This window comes from Sciurus carolinensis, chromosome 14, assembly GCF_902686445.1.
Source record: "Sciurus carolinensis chromosome 14, mSciCar1.2, whole genome shotgun sequence".
Lineage (NCBI taxonomy): Eukaryota > Metazoa > Chordata > Mammalia > Rodentia > Sciuridae > Sciurus > Sciurus carolinensis.
Window position 1 is genome coordinate 41,212,860 of NC_062226.1, and position 14,455 is coordinate 41,227,314.

At 32.9% G+C, this 14,455-nt stretch overlaps 1 pseudogene; it reads left to right on the plus strand.

Moving 5' to 3' along the window:
• The first annotated feature begins 7,358 nt into the window (after positions 1-7,358).
• LOC124964097 (all-trans retinoic acid-induced differentiation factor-like) lies at positions 7,359-7,994 on the plus strand (annotated as a pseudogene).
• The last annotated feature ends 6,461 nt before the right edge of the window (positions 7,995-14,455 follow it).

Genomic DNA, 14,455 nt, shown 5'->3' on the forward strand with positions numbered 1-14,455 from the left:
CAAAGCCCTAGAAAAAGAAGAACAGAATAACAGCAAAAGTAGTAGAAGACAGGCAATAACTAAAATCAGAGCTGCAATCAATGAAATTGAAACAAAAGAAACAATTCAAAAAATTGACAAAACAAAAAGTTGGTTCTTTGAAAAAGTAAACAAAATAGACAAACCCTTAGCCACACTAACAAAGAGAAGAAGAGGGAAAACTCAAATTACTAAAATTCATGATGAAAAAGGAAATACCATGACAGATACCACTGAGATATATAATATAATGAGAAGCTACTTTGAAAATCTGTATTCCAACAAAATAGAAACTACCAAAGACATTGACAAATTTCTAGAGACATATGCTCCTCCAAAACTGAACCAGGAGGACATACACAATTTAAACAGATCAATATCAAGCAATGAAATAGAAGAAGCCATTAAAAACCTATCATCCAAGAAAAGTTCAGGACCAGACGGATTCTCAGCCAAATTTCACAAGACCTTGAAAGAAGAACTCATTACAATACTTCTCAAAGTATTCCAGGAAATAGAAAAGGAGGGTACCCTACCAAACTCATTCTATGAAGCTAATATCACCCTCATAACCAAACCAGGAAAAGACACATCAAGGAAAGAAAATTTTAGACCAATATCTTTGATGAATATAGATGCAAAGATCCTTAACAAAATATTGGCAAACCATATCCAAAAAATATTAAGAAAATTGTGCACCATGATCAAGTGGGGTTCATCCCTGGAATGCAAGGATGGTTTAACATCCATAAATCAATAAATGTAATCCATCATGTCAATAGACTTAAGGATAAGAATCATATGGTTATATCAATTGATGTAGAAAAAGTGATCAACAAAATACAACACCCATTCATGCTCAAAACACTAGAAAAAATAGGGATAGTAGGAACATACCTGAACATTGTAAAGGCTATTTATGCTAAGCCCATGGCCAACATCATTCTTAATGGAGAAAAACTGAAACCATTCCCTTTAAAAACAGGAACAAGACAGGGATGTCCTCTTTCACCACTTCTATTCAACATTGTCCTCGAAACTCTAGTCAGAACACTTAGGCAGACTAAAGAAATTAAAGGAATGTGAATAGGAAAAGAAGAACTTAAGCTGTCACTATTTGCTGATGACATGATTCTATACCTAGAGGATCCAAAAACCTCCTCCAGAAAACTTCTAGACCTCATCAATGAATTCAGCAAAATAGCAGGCTATAAAATCAACATGAATAAATCTAAAGCATTTTTATATGCAAGCGACAAAAGAACTGAAAGGGAAATGAGGAAAACAACTTCATTTGCAATAGCCTCAAAAAAAAATAAAATAAAATACTTGGTAATTGATCTAACCAAAGAGGTAAAAGATCTCTACAATGAAAACTACAAAACACTGAAGAAAGAAATTGAGAAAGACCTTAGAAGATGGAAAGTTCTCCCATGTTCTTGGATAGGCAGAATTAATATTGTCAAAATGGCTATACTACCAAAAGTGCTATACAGATTCAATGCAATTCCAATTAAAATCCCAAAGACGTACCTTACAGAAATAGAGCAAGCAATCATGAAATTCATCTGGAAGAATAAGAAACTCAGAATTGCTAAAGCAATTCTTAGCTGGAAGAATGAAACAGGGGGTATCACAACACCAAAACTTCAACTATACTACAAAGCAATAGTAACAAAATAGCATGGTATTGGCACCAAAATAGACAGGTAGATCAATGGTACAGAATAGACGACACGGACACAAACCCAAATAAATACAATTTTCTCATACTAGACAAAGGTGCCAAAAATATGCAATGGAGAAAAGATAGCCTCTTCAACAAATGGTGCTGGGAAAACTGGAAATCCATTTGCAGGAGAATGAAACTCATCCCCTATCTCTCACCCTGCACAAAAATCAACTCACAATGGATCAAGGACCTTGAAATCAGACCAGAGACCCTGCATCTTATAGAAGAAAAAGTAGGTCCAAGATTTCAACATGTCAGCTTAGGATCAGACTTCCTTAACAGGACTCCCATAGCACAAGAAAGAAAAGCAAGAATCAATAACTGGGACAGATTTAAACTAAATATCTTTCTCTCAGTAAAGGAAACTATCAGCAATGCGAAGAGAGAGCCTACAGAGTGGGAGAAAATCTTTGCCACTCATACTTCAGATAGAGCACTAATTTCCAGAATATATAAGGAACTCAAAAAACTCTACACGAAGAATACAAATAACCCAGTCAACAATGGTCTAAGGATATGAACAGACGCTTCACAGAAGAAGATCTACAAGCAATCAACAAAAATATGAAAAAATGTGCTACATCTTTAGTAATAAGAGAAATGCAAATCAAAACTACCCTAAGATTCCATCTCACCCCAATTAGAATGGAGACTATCAAGAATACAAGCAACAACAGGTGTTGGCGAGGATGTAGGGAAAAGGTTCACTCATACATTTCTGGTGGGCCTGCAAATTAGTGCAGCCACTCTGGAAAGCAGTGTGGAGATTCCTTAGAAAACTTGGAATGGACCCACCATTTGACCCATCTATCCCACTCCTTGGCCTATACCCAAAGGACTTAAAAGCAGCATACTACAGAGATAACCGCCACATCAAAGTTCATAGCTGCTCAATTCACAATAGCCAGACTGTGGAACCAACCTAGATGTCCTTCAATTGATGAATGGATAAAGAAACTGTGATATATATATATATATATATATATATATATATATATATATATATATACAATGGAATATTACTCAGCCATAAAGAATAATAAAATTATGGCATTTGCAGGCAAATGGATGAAATTGGAGAATATCATGCTAAGTGAGATAAGCCAATCTCAAAAAACCAAAGGATGAATGATCTCACTGATAAGTGGATGATGACACATAATGGGGGGAGGGGGGCAAGAAAGGAGGAAGGACGGACTGTATAGAGGGAAAAGAGGGGTGGGAGGGGTGAGGAGAGGAAAAAATAACAGAATGACTCAAACATCATTACCCTATGTAAATGTATGATTATACAAATGATATGCTGTTACTCCATGTACAAACAGAAACAACATGTATCACATTTGTTTACAATAAAAATAAATTTAAAAAATGCAAAAATCAATAAATGGGATGGGCTCAAACTAAAAAGATTTTTCTCAGAAAGGGATACAATCAATAAGGTGAAAAGAGAGCCTACAGAGTGGGAGAAAAATCTTGTCCACACACACATCAGAAAGGATACTAATCTCCAAAATTTGTAAAGAACTTTCAACAAAAATACAAAGAACCCAATCAATAAATGGGCCAAGAAACTGGACAGACACTTTACAGAAGAAGATATACAGTCAATTAATAAATATTTGAAAAAGTGTTCAACATCTCTAGTAATTAGAGAAATGCAAATCAGAACTACCCTAAGATTTCATCTCACCCCAATTAGAATGGTGATTATCAAGAACACAATCAATAATAGGTCTTGGCATGAATGTGGGGAAAACGGCACACTTTCACATTGCTGGTAGAGTTGCAAACTGGTACATCCACTCTGGAAAGCAGTTTGGAGAATCCTCAGAAAAATTAGAATGGACCCACCATTTGACCCAGTTATCCCACTCCTTGGTTTATACCCAAAGAATTTAAAATTAGCATACTACAGTAACACAGTCACATCAATGTTTATAGCATTTCAATTCACAATAGCTAGATTGTGGAACCAACCTAGATGCCCTTCCACAAATGAATGGATAAAGAAACTGTGCTGTATATACAGAATGGAATATTATTCAGTCATAAAGAAAAATAATATGGCGTTTGCAGATAAATGGATGGAATTGGAGAATACCTTGCTAAGTGAAATAAGTCATTCCCAAAAAACCAAAGGCCAAATGTTTTCCCTGATAAGTGGATGATGATATATAATGGAGGAGGTAGGGGTGTGAGAAGAATGGAGGAACTTTATATTATGTAGAGGGAAATGAGAGGCAGGGAGGTATGAAAAATGGTGGAATGAGACAGACTCATAACCCTATGTACTTGTGTGATTACACGAATGGTGTGAATCTACATCATGCACAACCATAGAAATGAAAAGATGTACCCCATTTGTGTACAATGAATCAAAATGCAGTCTCTAAAAATAAGAAAAAATAATTTTAAAAAATCAAAGGAGAAAAAAAAAGAATTTTCAAGAAGAGGATGATATTCAAACAAATAAATAAACTACATGTTTAAACACAAAATAATACAAATATTTACTGGAAAGATTGGTTCCAAAACAGAACTGGTTCATCCTGATCAAGTACGCCATCACAAAATGGGGTTTGAAAGGATGAAAAAAATGATATCATGTAATTTACTGCTAAAACCAGGAGTTTCTTTCAGAGTAGTTCACAAAGATATTTACATACAACTAAATTGATTCAATTAAGCAAAGTAGCCCTTTTCAAAAATGATTTTCAATATGGTCTTTCAATTTTATTTACCCACAAACTCCTTCTAAGTCATTTTCTATCATTAATACATAATAACTTATTTTCATTTTCAATTTCAATTTATTTGTGGAGCATTATATGTTTGAGTATACATTTTCTTTCTTCTCAAGTGTTCAGTTTCCGATAAGTTCATAACAAATTCTGCTCCATGGAAGATATTCTTAATTTTAATTTTTGTATTGAGCGTGTAAATATTTTGACCAAAATATTTAAACTGCTGCTGATTTTTCCCTCTATGCTGAACATCTTTCTTGATGAAATATATTTGTAAGTCAAAACTCATCACATAAGTTGTCTCTATTTATAATTATTTTGAATGTTTACCAAAATTAACTTGCACAATCATAGGTCCTCTCAATTTAATTTGATTGCCATACAGGTATAAATTTATAATTAAAAATAGAAACTTCATTGAAAGATTCTTCCTAAGTGCAATTGCAGCTTTTCAAATTCAGTATTTAATGTCTTTGAACTCCCGTATTTTAGTTGCTTGCAGTTTCCAGTTTGCTAGTATAGGTATAAATTTTTATGACCACATATGTTGAAAACTTCCAAGTCTGGAAATTCATCAAAAGTTCCAGACTGAAAATTGTTTGTAGTCTGTGCATTCAATAATTTGAGAAATTTTCCATTGGTTTTGAATAGTATTTAACTGACCAACACATAAATAACAAAATTACCTTAAAATTTAAAAACTGTTGCATAAAGGATGCTAGATTTTGGGGGAATAAGACACTAAGTAAAATCTGAATTTCATATAAAAATTAACTTTGCTCACTATAAGTATGACCCGTGCCAGTCTGTGTCTTACATATGCTAAAATTTGTCTTTTATCTGAAATTCTAATTTAGTCATGCATCATATCTGGTATATCCGATAGCAGGACATTTTGTTTGATTTATATAGTAATCCTTTAAAAGTTAGGACACTTTAAAAATCCATTTGAGCATGGGAGGAAAAGAAGGATGATGCAACTGCCATGATGAATAATTTCTTAAAATATATCTAGCATCAGCTTCATCATGGATATTTTGTGTTTTCTTTCCTCCAGAACAGGCAGAGAACTATGCCTGCATTACAAATCTGATCTGAACCTGTTTTAGTGGCCCATGGTCTAAGAATGGTTTTTATATTTTTAAATGGTTTGAAAAAGGAAAAGAATACTATTTTATGATACATTTACAATTGCAAGAAGTGTGAATTTCAGTGAACACCAATACATTTTTACTGAAAGACAATGCTCCTCATTTATGCATTTTCTATGACTATATGTACTCCACAACAGCAGAGCTAAGTACTGGCTAGAGAGACTAAAAAGTACAAAACTCTATCAAAATGGTGGCAAACTCTATTCTAAAGAGAATTCCTACTGATTTTGCCCTTGATCTAACCAAAAGAGAAATAACAAAATTACATTAAAATGTAAATCCTGTTGCAGTAATGTTTCTATATTTAGAGGACAAAATAAAAAAACTGGTTAAGTTTGAATTCAATATGAAGATCTTTTTCTCACTGTATGTATGACCTGTGCAACATTTGAGACATATGTGTGTGTGCATGTGTGCACACATGCATATATGTGGTGCATATGTGTGTGAATACAGATTTTGAAAACTATGTTTTCTATTTCAGATGGTAAACTGTTTCACCTTGATTTTAAGTAATCATGTTCCTTAATTGAGAATGATCTTTATTTACCACAACATGAATCTCTGCCAAATTATATGTATAATATCACTGAAAAACAAATGACTTGCTTTTTGAAATTAAAATTTGAACTGGCTTTGAAATAGACACAAAAATGTCATGTGTACTTTTGAAGAAAAAAATCTAAAACGTCTTGACATTATACTTAAATTTTACTTTGAATAAAAAAATAAAATTTATTGAAATTTTGTGAGTATAAAAGTAGAGCCATTAACTTATTTCTGAAGCTGTGCTATAATATAAATGAAAAATATGGGCAGTAATTCATTTTATGAGCATGATTATTCATGAAACAAAAAAAATGAGCATAATTGATTTAAAAATCTCATTCTTTAAAAAGTCTATGTCAGACAGTGATATATTAGTGTACCACCAAATGCATACATGTTTGTCAAAGGTACAGTTATATATATATCAAATAGAAGCTAATCCAGACCTGGATGAGATGTCATATGGAAAGTATATTTCAATAGAAAGAAGACTCCCAACTCAGGAATAACTAACATCTTCAAACTAAACTAATATAAGTTTTTCCTTCTCAAAGTGGGGAAATAGTATTTCAGGAGAAGTTGGGCAAATGATAGGGATAAAGCAGCCTTCATGATCAGCATTATTTAATAGGAAGGTGTTTCAATCTGCTTACCTGATGCTAATGATGAGCTAAGAGGTCACATATCATGTTTTCCTGCTTGCTCAGACTTGGGAGCAATCCAAATTTCAGGAACGTATGGGCACAAGAGAAGCCTGACCAAAGTTTGTGCAAGGAAAAGTAAAAGGGTGTTTGTGATCACTTTGTAAAATAGACTAATCACTTTTTAAAATAAATGCTAACAGTTCATCAGTAGATTGATGCTTTCCATAGGACAAGATATACTACACCAATGGCTGATGATAAATCTTCATATACTTTTTGGGAAAATTGTATATTATTCACCAATTTTCTTTGAAACGATATTTATAATTGTTGGAAGTGAAAAATTGAAATAGTTCATATACACATAACCTAAGTAATAAGGTAGAAATGCAAATATAATCTGCTAATACACTATGTACTAAACTTTTATAAAGGAATCCCCAAATTAGTAGCACTTAGCTACTCAGAAAGACTGAATCCTTGCACTTTGATTGATGATTAAAAATATGGGAATATGAGTCCTGCCAGCCTGGTTCCCTGGGCAGTAGTCCTGCTCCTCACTCTGGACATAGAAAGGGCTCTGGTGCTACCAGATATGCAGATATGCATCCAGTATTCTGGGGGTGTGCAAAATTTTCAGAAGTGGCTCTTTATTGTAAGCAGACACTATAGTTAATGCTGCATGTCTGCTGCTGCCTAAATCAGAAGGGGTTCCATCTTGGTGTTTGATCTCCAGAACTGTTCTCTGAAGGATCCAGGTTAAACTTTCCTCAGGCATATACAGCTGTTATCATAGACCTGCAAACAAACCCCCCCAAGGATGACTTGATTTTACCCAGCCCCACACTCTGATAATACCACAAGGTGCAAGCTTTCCTGAAGGTATTAATGCCTAGAAATAAGTTATCTTTTATAAAGACAACAAGGTCTGTTAAGGGCAAAAGAACCTTTGAACTAACACTGGGGATGCAGAAATGTGTCCTGAGAATGATGTTGTGAGCCTGATGGGTCTGGTCTCCTGCAGTGTATTTGTGCTAATGGCTTCCATGGTTAAAAACATATGCATCAGGGCGTATTCTCACTATTTATGTTCTTTGGGATTCTGAGATCCATCACACTATCCATCTATATTTTGCTTTGGGGGACCTAACTCTGAAAACCCAAGAATTCATTACCATGTATGACTTCCTACTGACCTAAGATCATTAATATGTATAGTACAGCAAGGAAGATTTGTTTCCTTGATAAGCATCATTGACCAGCAGAACCTCCTCAAGGTTGAGGCTGCCATTGAAAGGAAGGTGGAAAATTACACCACGTCAGAGTAGGACACTCTGGGTCAGGAATAGATTGATACAAGTTCTCATTTGTGCTGCTGACTAGAATAAACACTTTTTTTCTTAAAAAAAAAATGGAAATATAAGATAAGCTACTATTTAGTTTTAAATGTCTTATGTCCAAGTTGACTGCAGGATTCAAATTTGCTAAAAATGTCAATTTAACAAGTTTGATTTATGATATAGGACATTCCCTATTCAAATCCTAACAATAATTTTTGTTGATATTGACAAGTTGCTTCTAAAATTTACATAAAAAGGGAAGGTTACTAGAATAATTAAGAGGAGTCTGTGTATGAAGAACAAGAGAGGACTCAGAGAAATCAGTTTCAAGATTACTACAATGTTACAGTAATCAAGACAATATGGCATTGGCAAATGGACAAAAACATTAATGGAAAGAAAGGAGAGCTCAAAAATAGATACTGGAATGTAGTTAACTGTAAGTAAAGTACAAAATCAGTTTTTTATTTTCCTTATTTTCAATAAGTTTTATTGGAAAAAATGACTGTCCATATACAAAAACTATCAATCTCAATAAATACTTCACACCTTTAACATATTTTTTTATACATTTGTGTAGGTTTTCTAGATCTGCCATCAACAGAATAGCACCAAGTAGGTGGCTGAAACAACAGAAATTGATTTTGTCACAGGTCTGGGAATTGGATGCCTATGGCTAAGGTATTAGCAGATTTGCTGTCTGCTGAGGTTTTTCTCCATGAACTGCAAATAGCCACCTCATAGCTGCCTCTTCACGTGGCCATTTTTCTGTGTCTGCACACTCTTGGTGACTCTGGCATGTGTCAAAATTTTCTCTTTTCTAATACATATATTTATACATGTTTGACTAATTTATGATTATATATTTTTTAAACTAAAAAAAAGTGATTAGAAGAACAATTGGTCAATATGTAAGTGCATCTTTTAGTGTCCTGCAGGTATAGAGCTTTAATAAATAACACGGCTGGCTTACCAATATTTACAGTTTTTAATCTTGTAATGAGAAAATGCCAAGAAAGGAATGTAGAATGAAATCATGAATTAGTTCTTGATTTATCTTACCTCAGCCATATACCTCAGCTTTCAATAATAGTCCCAGAGATTTCTAGGCATGTTTTTGGTTCTGTTGCAAATGTAACCACAAGATAAATTTCTTTAAAATTTTCCAATCATAAAGGAAAATGATGCTCCTTTTAGTTACAATTTCTATTTCTATGACAACTGAAATCAACATTTTGAGTCAATGTTGTTTCTTTTGTAGTTTCATGGTAATGCAGCCTCAAATAATTAAAATTGTCTAGGAAAGTAGGACAGTTCTTCATAAATTAGTTTTTTTAAAAACTGCTTCCAAATCACATTATGGTAGTATTTAGGACATCCAGATTTGGTTTACTATAGCAAAGTGTAACAAACAGTAGAAATTCTTTACTTTAAGGTTAACGGTTGTATTAGAATTCCTTCAGGCAGAGAAGAAATGACTCCTTTTGAAAAAGAGAAGGTACACAATTTATCATGAACTGATACAGGAAAAGGACTTGGAGAAGAAAATGACCACAAATTTAATTGAATTTTGTGCTAGTATAGAGGTAGCTTAAAATAAACCATCAATAAATGTTATCTGTGTGGAAAGTACTCTTAAGAAAACATAAGAGTAGCCATTAAAGGTAAAGGTGAAACACATGACAAATTGATGAATCCAGAGCAAATTAGAATCAGGCCATGGGGAAAGCAATTCCGCTGACTATTGACAGGGACTAAGAACAGGGGGAAGAACTGTAGTTTGGAAGATTCACAGAAAAATCAAGAGAAATAGATAGTGAACTGCAGAGTGCTACACAACTACTACTAAATTGCTGTTTTTAAAATTGTTGATGGTGCTGGAGATGGAACCCAGGACCTTGCACATGCTAGGCACACACCTCACTGCTGAGTCACTCCCCCAGTTCTGAAACTTCTTTTCTATAGCTTATGAGAAATTGTGTCACATGGCCTATGCTTATCTTTGCAAAAATAGTAATGCAAGAAAAAAGCCTATACGATACTAGGCTAATTTGTTATGAGCGTTTACAAAGTGATTAAAAAACAGCAAACATTTTGAGGATTTCTTTCATCTTTGTAAGGAAGAATTCCTAACAAATAAGTAAAATCAACAAAATTGATATTATAACGAATATCATTCTGACTTCCAAACTAGTAAGATGAAAAAGTCCTTTACAGGTATGCAATATTTAGAATGTTTTTCCTTCAAGTGGAAAGGAAACTCTAGAGGACATGAACTTTAAAGAAGGGAAATATTTGTCAAACAACTTTCTGTATTTTTCAGAAAACAACATTGTTTAATTATTGAACTTAATCTATAAAAAATGTTTTAGGAAAAACTACAGTTATTATCATTTTGTACAATATTGATAGAAAGCAGGAAAGTAGTATAAAATATACATTCAATTTTCTTTTTCTAAAAGAAACATATTTTTTAGTTGTTGATAGACCTTTATTTATTTACTTATATGCAACCCTGAGAATCAAATCCAAGGCTCTACCACTGAGTCTCAACCCCAGCCCCTGATTTTCTTTTCTTTTTTTATATTCTTAAGCTTAAAAAATATTGAATGATATCTTTGTAAGGAATTGGCATCACCAGATTAATCCTAATAATACATAGTATGGATTGAGAGATAACAATGTTACAAACATTATGGTAATAATTTTACAAGCAATAACATGTTTAAGCAATACAATAATGTTACTAGACATATACAAATTTTGCTCAAAATTTATACAAAGGAGACAAACAACAGAATTGGAGAGTAAATGTTTCTATTCCCATAGTTACTCCATGAAGAAATTGGATACAAACTTAGGTTATCGGTGTTGGTAGTCCATTCTTAGGTAGTATAATTTTTTGTGTTTTTTTAAAAGTTTATGTTCTATGTGAACCTCCACCTGTGAAATTGTCTAAAGTCTTCATTCAAAAGTAGATATGGGAAGTAAGCAAAAGAGTTTTTAAATAGATTCATTTATCATAAATAAAGCCAGTTATAGACTAGGATTATAACAAAAATCACTACACTACTGTCTAATAATATAGGCTTTACAAAATAATCTAACGAGGTGCTGACAATTTAGTTTAGAGTAAATGCCTTCCTTCAATTAGCTGCAATGTCCTTGCTGAGCTGTTCTGTTATGAATGCCCCAAGTCAAGGTAGAGCTGGGATCCACAGAACTTTATGTTCAAAAAGCATATAAAGTCATGCAGTGCTAACTCTTGGACACAGTTCCAGGTTCCTATTAAAAAGAAAGTGGAGGCAGGTAGGTCTTAATTGTATATTTGGCATGGTATGATGTGTATTTACTTATTGAATGCTTATATAAAGTTAAATCTTCATTTCTTTCCAAAGTATCTTCAGAGTTTTATTTTCTGATGGCATTGTGAATATTTTCTGTAGTGTCTGCATGTACCAGATAGTGGGATTAGAATCACATCACAATTTGTTGTCATTAAAATTAAAGTTGCCTCAAGAGCTGATTGGACTGGCTTATAAAATAGGATAAATTTGCTAAGCTCTGGAAGTTTATCTGCTGATTTAAAAGGCCTATTGGATTCCTTCTCTCTCAAGAACATTTCTTTACAGCTAGACACAGAAAGTGAAAATGCAAGTTCTCCAAAGGGATTTTAATTTTTCCTGCCATATGTACCATAAAGTATTTTAAAGTGCTATAAACTTTTATCGTGAAACTAGAAGTTGTTGAAGAATAAAAGTAGTTTCTTCTAGATGATAATATATTTGTGTCCCATATATCCTGTCAAATTCTGTGTAACTAATATTCAAAAGAAGACAAATTAAAAGCAAAGTTATAGGCTTAGATTTTCAGTGTCAGAGACTTTGGAGGAGATATTTGTTGTGAGGTTGAAGATGAAGTGAATCATTTCAGAAATACATTTTGATCCAATAAGAAAGAAAATATGTGGCTGGTGAAATACCCCAAACATCTTTCAAAAATAATAAAGCAACAAACTCCTTTTTTGTATTTCTACCTTTTTTAAAGCCGTCTGTCCTGTAGACATATCAATTTCATACTACAGGCATTATAGCCACAGACTATGCAGTCCTGAAGGACTCTGAATGCCTAATCCATCTCTACACTCTTTGTTATTAAAACCATAAGGATTCAATTGCTCTTCAAATCAGTTTCCTAATCTAATGATGTGGTTAGAAATTAGAACGGCTAGTGCCTGGCATCTTCAAACACTGTTTAAAATCAAAACTAATTGAGCTACATTTTAAAATAAAATGGTAGTAACAAGGTGAAAAACAATATCAATATTAGTATTAATCATATTATAAGATAGGGTCCTCTTAATGGAACTAACTTAACATAGATCTCAAATTCTGAGAGCTGCTTTGTCAAACATTGCATTTGATGTAATCCTGATAATTTAATTCAGTGGCTCTGATAGTCTATCTTACACAGCACTGAGTAAAAAGGCAGGGGAAGTAAAATGTAAGAGTAATTTATTTAGTTATCTTCTATTTCTCAAATTTCAGCCCTGTATATGCTACTATCTCTGTATTGAATTAGCTTATGTGCCAGTTGGGGAAAATATCAAGTAATAGTTCCAATTTATTATGAGTAAGTTACTGCCCTATCTTCAGTGACAATATGGATGATCAGCTCTAATAAAGTATTTTCTTCCCGGTCTGGAAGTAGAACTTAAAATTATTGAGGTCTATTCTATATTAGGTCATACTCGCCCTGTGTAATATTAAATAAGTATGATCTAAATTTATTTTTGGGGTCTCAATATTTTTATTTCCTTTATGAGGAAATTGAATTATAGAGTGTTTTCAAAGTTTTATTTTTAAATGTCCAATATTTGTAAGGAAAATATTTATTAAATTTATGATATACAGCAGGACCTGGTGGTACACAGGATGATCACAAGTTTGAGGTGTCCTTGATGGACGTCCATCTTAAAACAAAAAAATTAAAAGGCTAGGGATGTTACTCAGTCATAAAGCAACCCTGGATTTGATCTCCAGTACTTCCAAAAAAAACATATGATATAAAAAATAAAATAAAATTGTGGTCCCCAAGCTCAACCCTCTTGGATTCTGCCCTATGCTCTAAAGCAGATCCTAAAACAAACACATACATTTCAAATGACATTTTTTAAAAAAGTAAACAATGCATCTCTATCAAATATATTTAATAATGCTTTAATGGCATTTTAATTTTTAAAAAACAACATTTTGCTTGCTACTGGCAGTATTGCTTAATACTTGAGAAATTCTACTTACATCAATAAAAAGTGAAAGAGGATATACTTTGTTGCTTTTGAAAAAGTAGAGATCAAGGGATAGGCATATGATATAAATATCTAAAAATAAAAGGTCAATACATTAAAAAGAAAAATATCTACAAAAATGGTTAAATAATTAATTAATACAAATTTTCTCTTAAGATATTTTTATTGAAAAAACTCTGGGCACAAAGATGTTGATCATGTTGCCATACTCCTCCCATTAATAGTAAAAGGAAAAATATTATGCGATCAATGGGTGATTAACTGGACCATGGGACATATACAGAATGGACTTCCACAGCCACTGAAATATTTTTATGACTGTGAATATTGCTCCAACATCTTCTCTAACATTTCTGCCCTATTGGATTTAAAGTGGGAGAGAGATTGTAAGACAATTAGAGTAGGAGAGTTTAGTATTTCATCTTCAATATTAGATCATCCAAATAAAAATTAATAAAGAAATATTGAAATTGAACCATACTAAATGCTTTTAAACAGAGATATCTAGAATATTACACACTGTAGATTAGATCTTAATAGGAACATCTCTGACAATCTTTCAATAAAATTGGGTATAGTTAGTTTAACCTACAGGTAAATAATACAGTTGATAGCTGGTGTTTTTGCCTATGATTTTCTCATAACGGTTTTGCTTCATGTGTTATATAGCACTTCCAATTACACATCTCCAGTTACTTATATCCACAATTTATAGAAATCTGCAGCTATTCTGGCCCCATCCATTTCCTCTCAATGAAAGAGTCCATTAATAGAGAAATTGAAGAAATAACAAATATAGGAAGGTAGTCTTGAAAAGTGGCAGTGGGAAAATACCCATGAGTTCCTAAATCTAACTTCTTCCCTTTCGTTAAAGCAATACAGTACATTTTTCTTAAGTTACTTAATGCTGAATTATGGTAATTTTCCAAGAACCTCTAAAAAAGTATTAACTTGAAAGTGTAT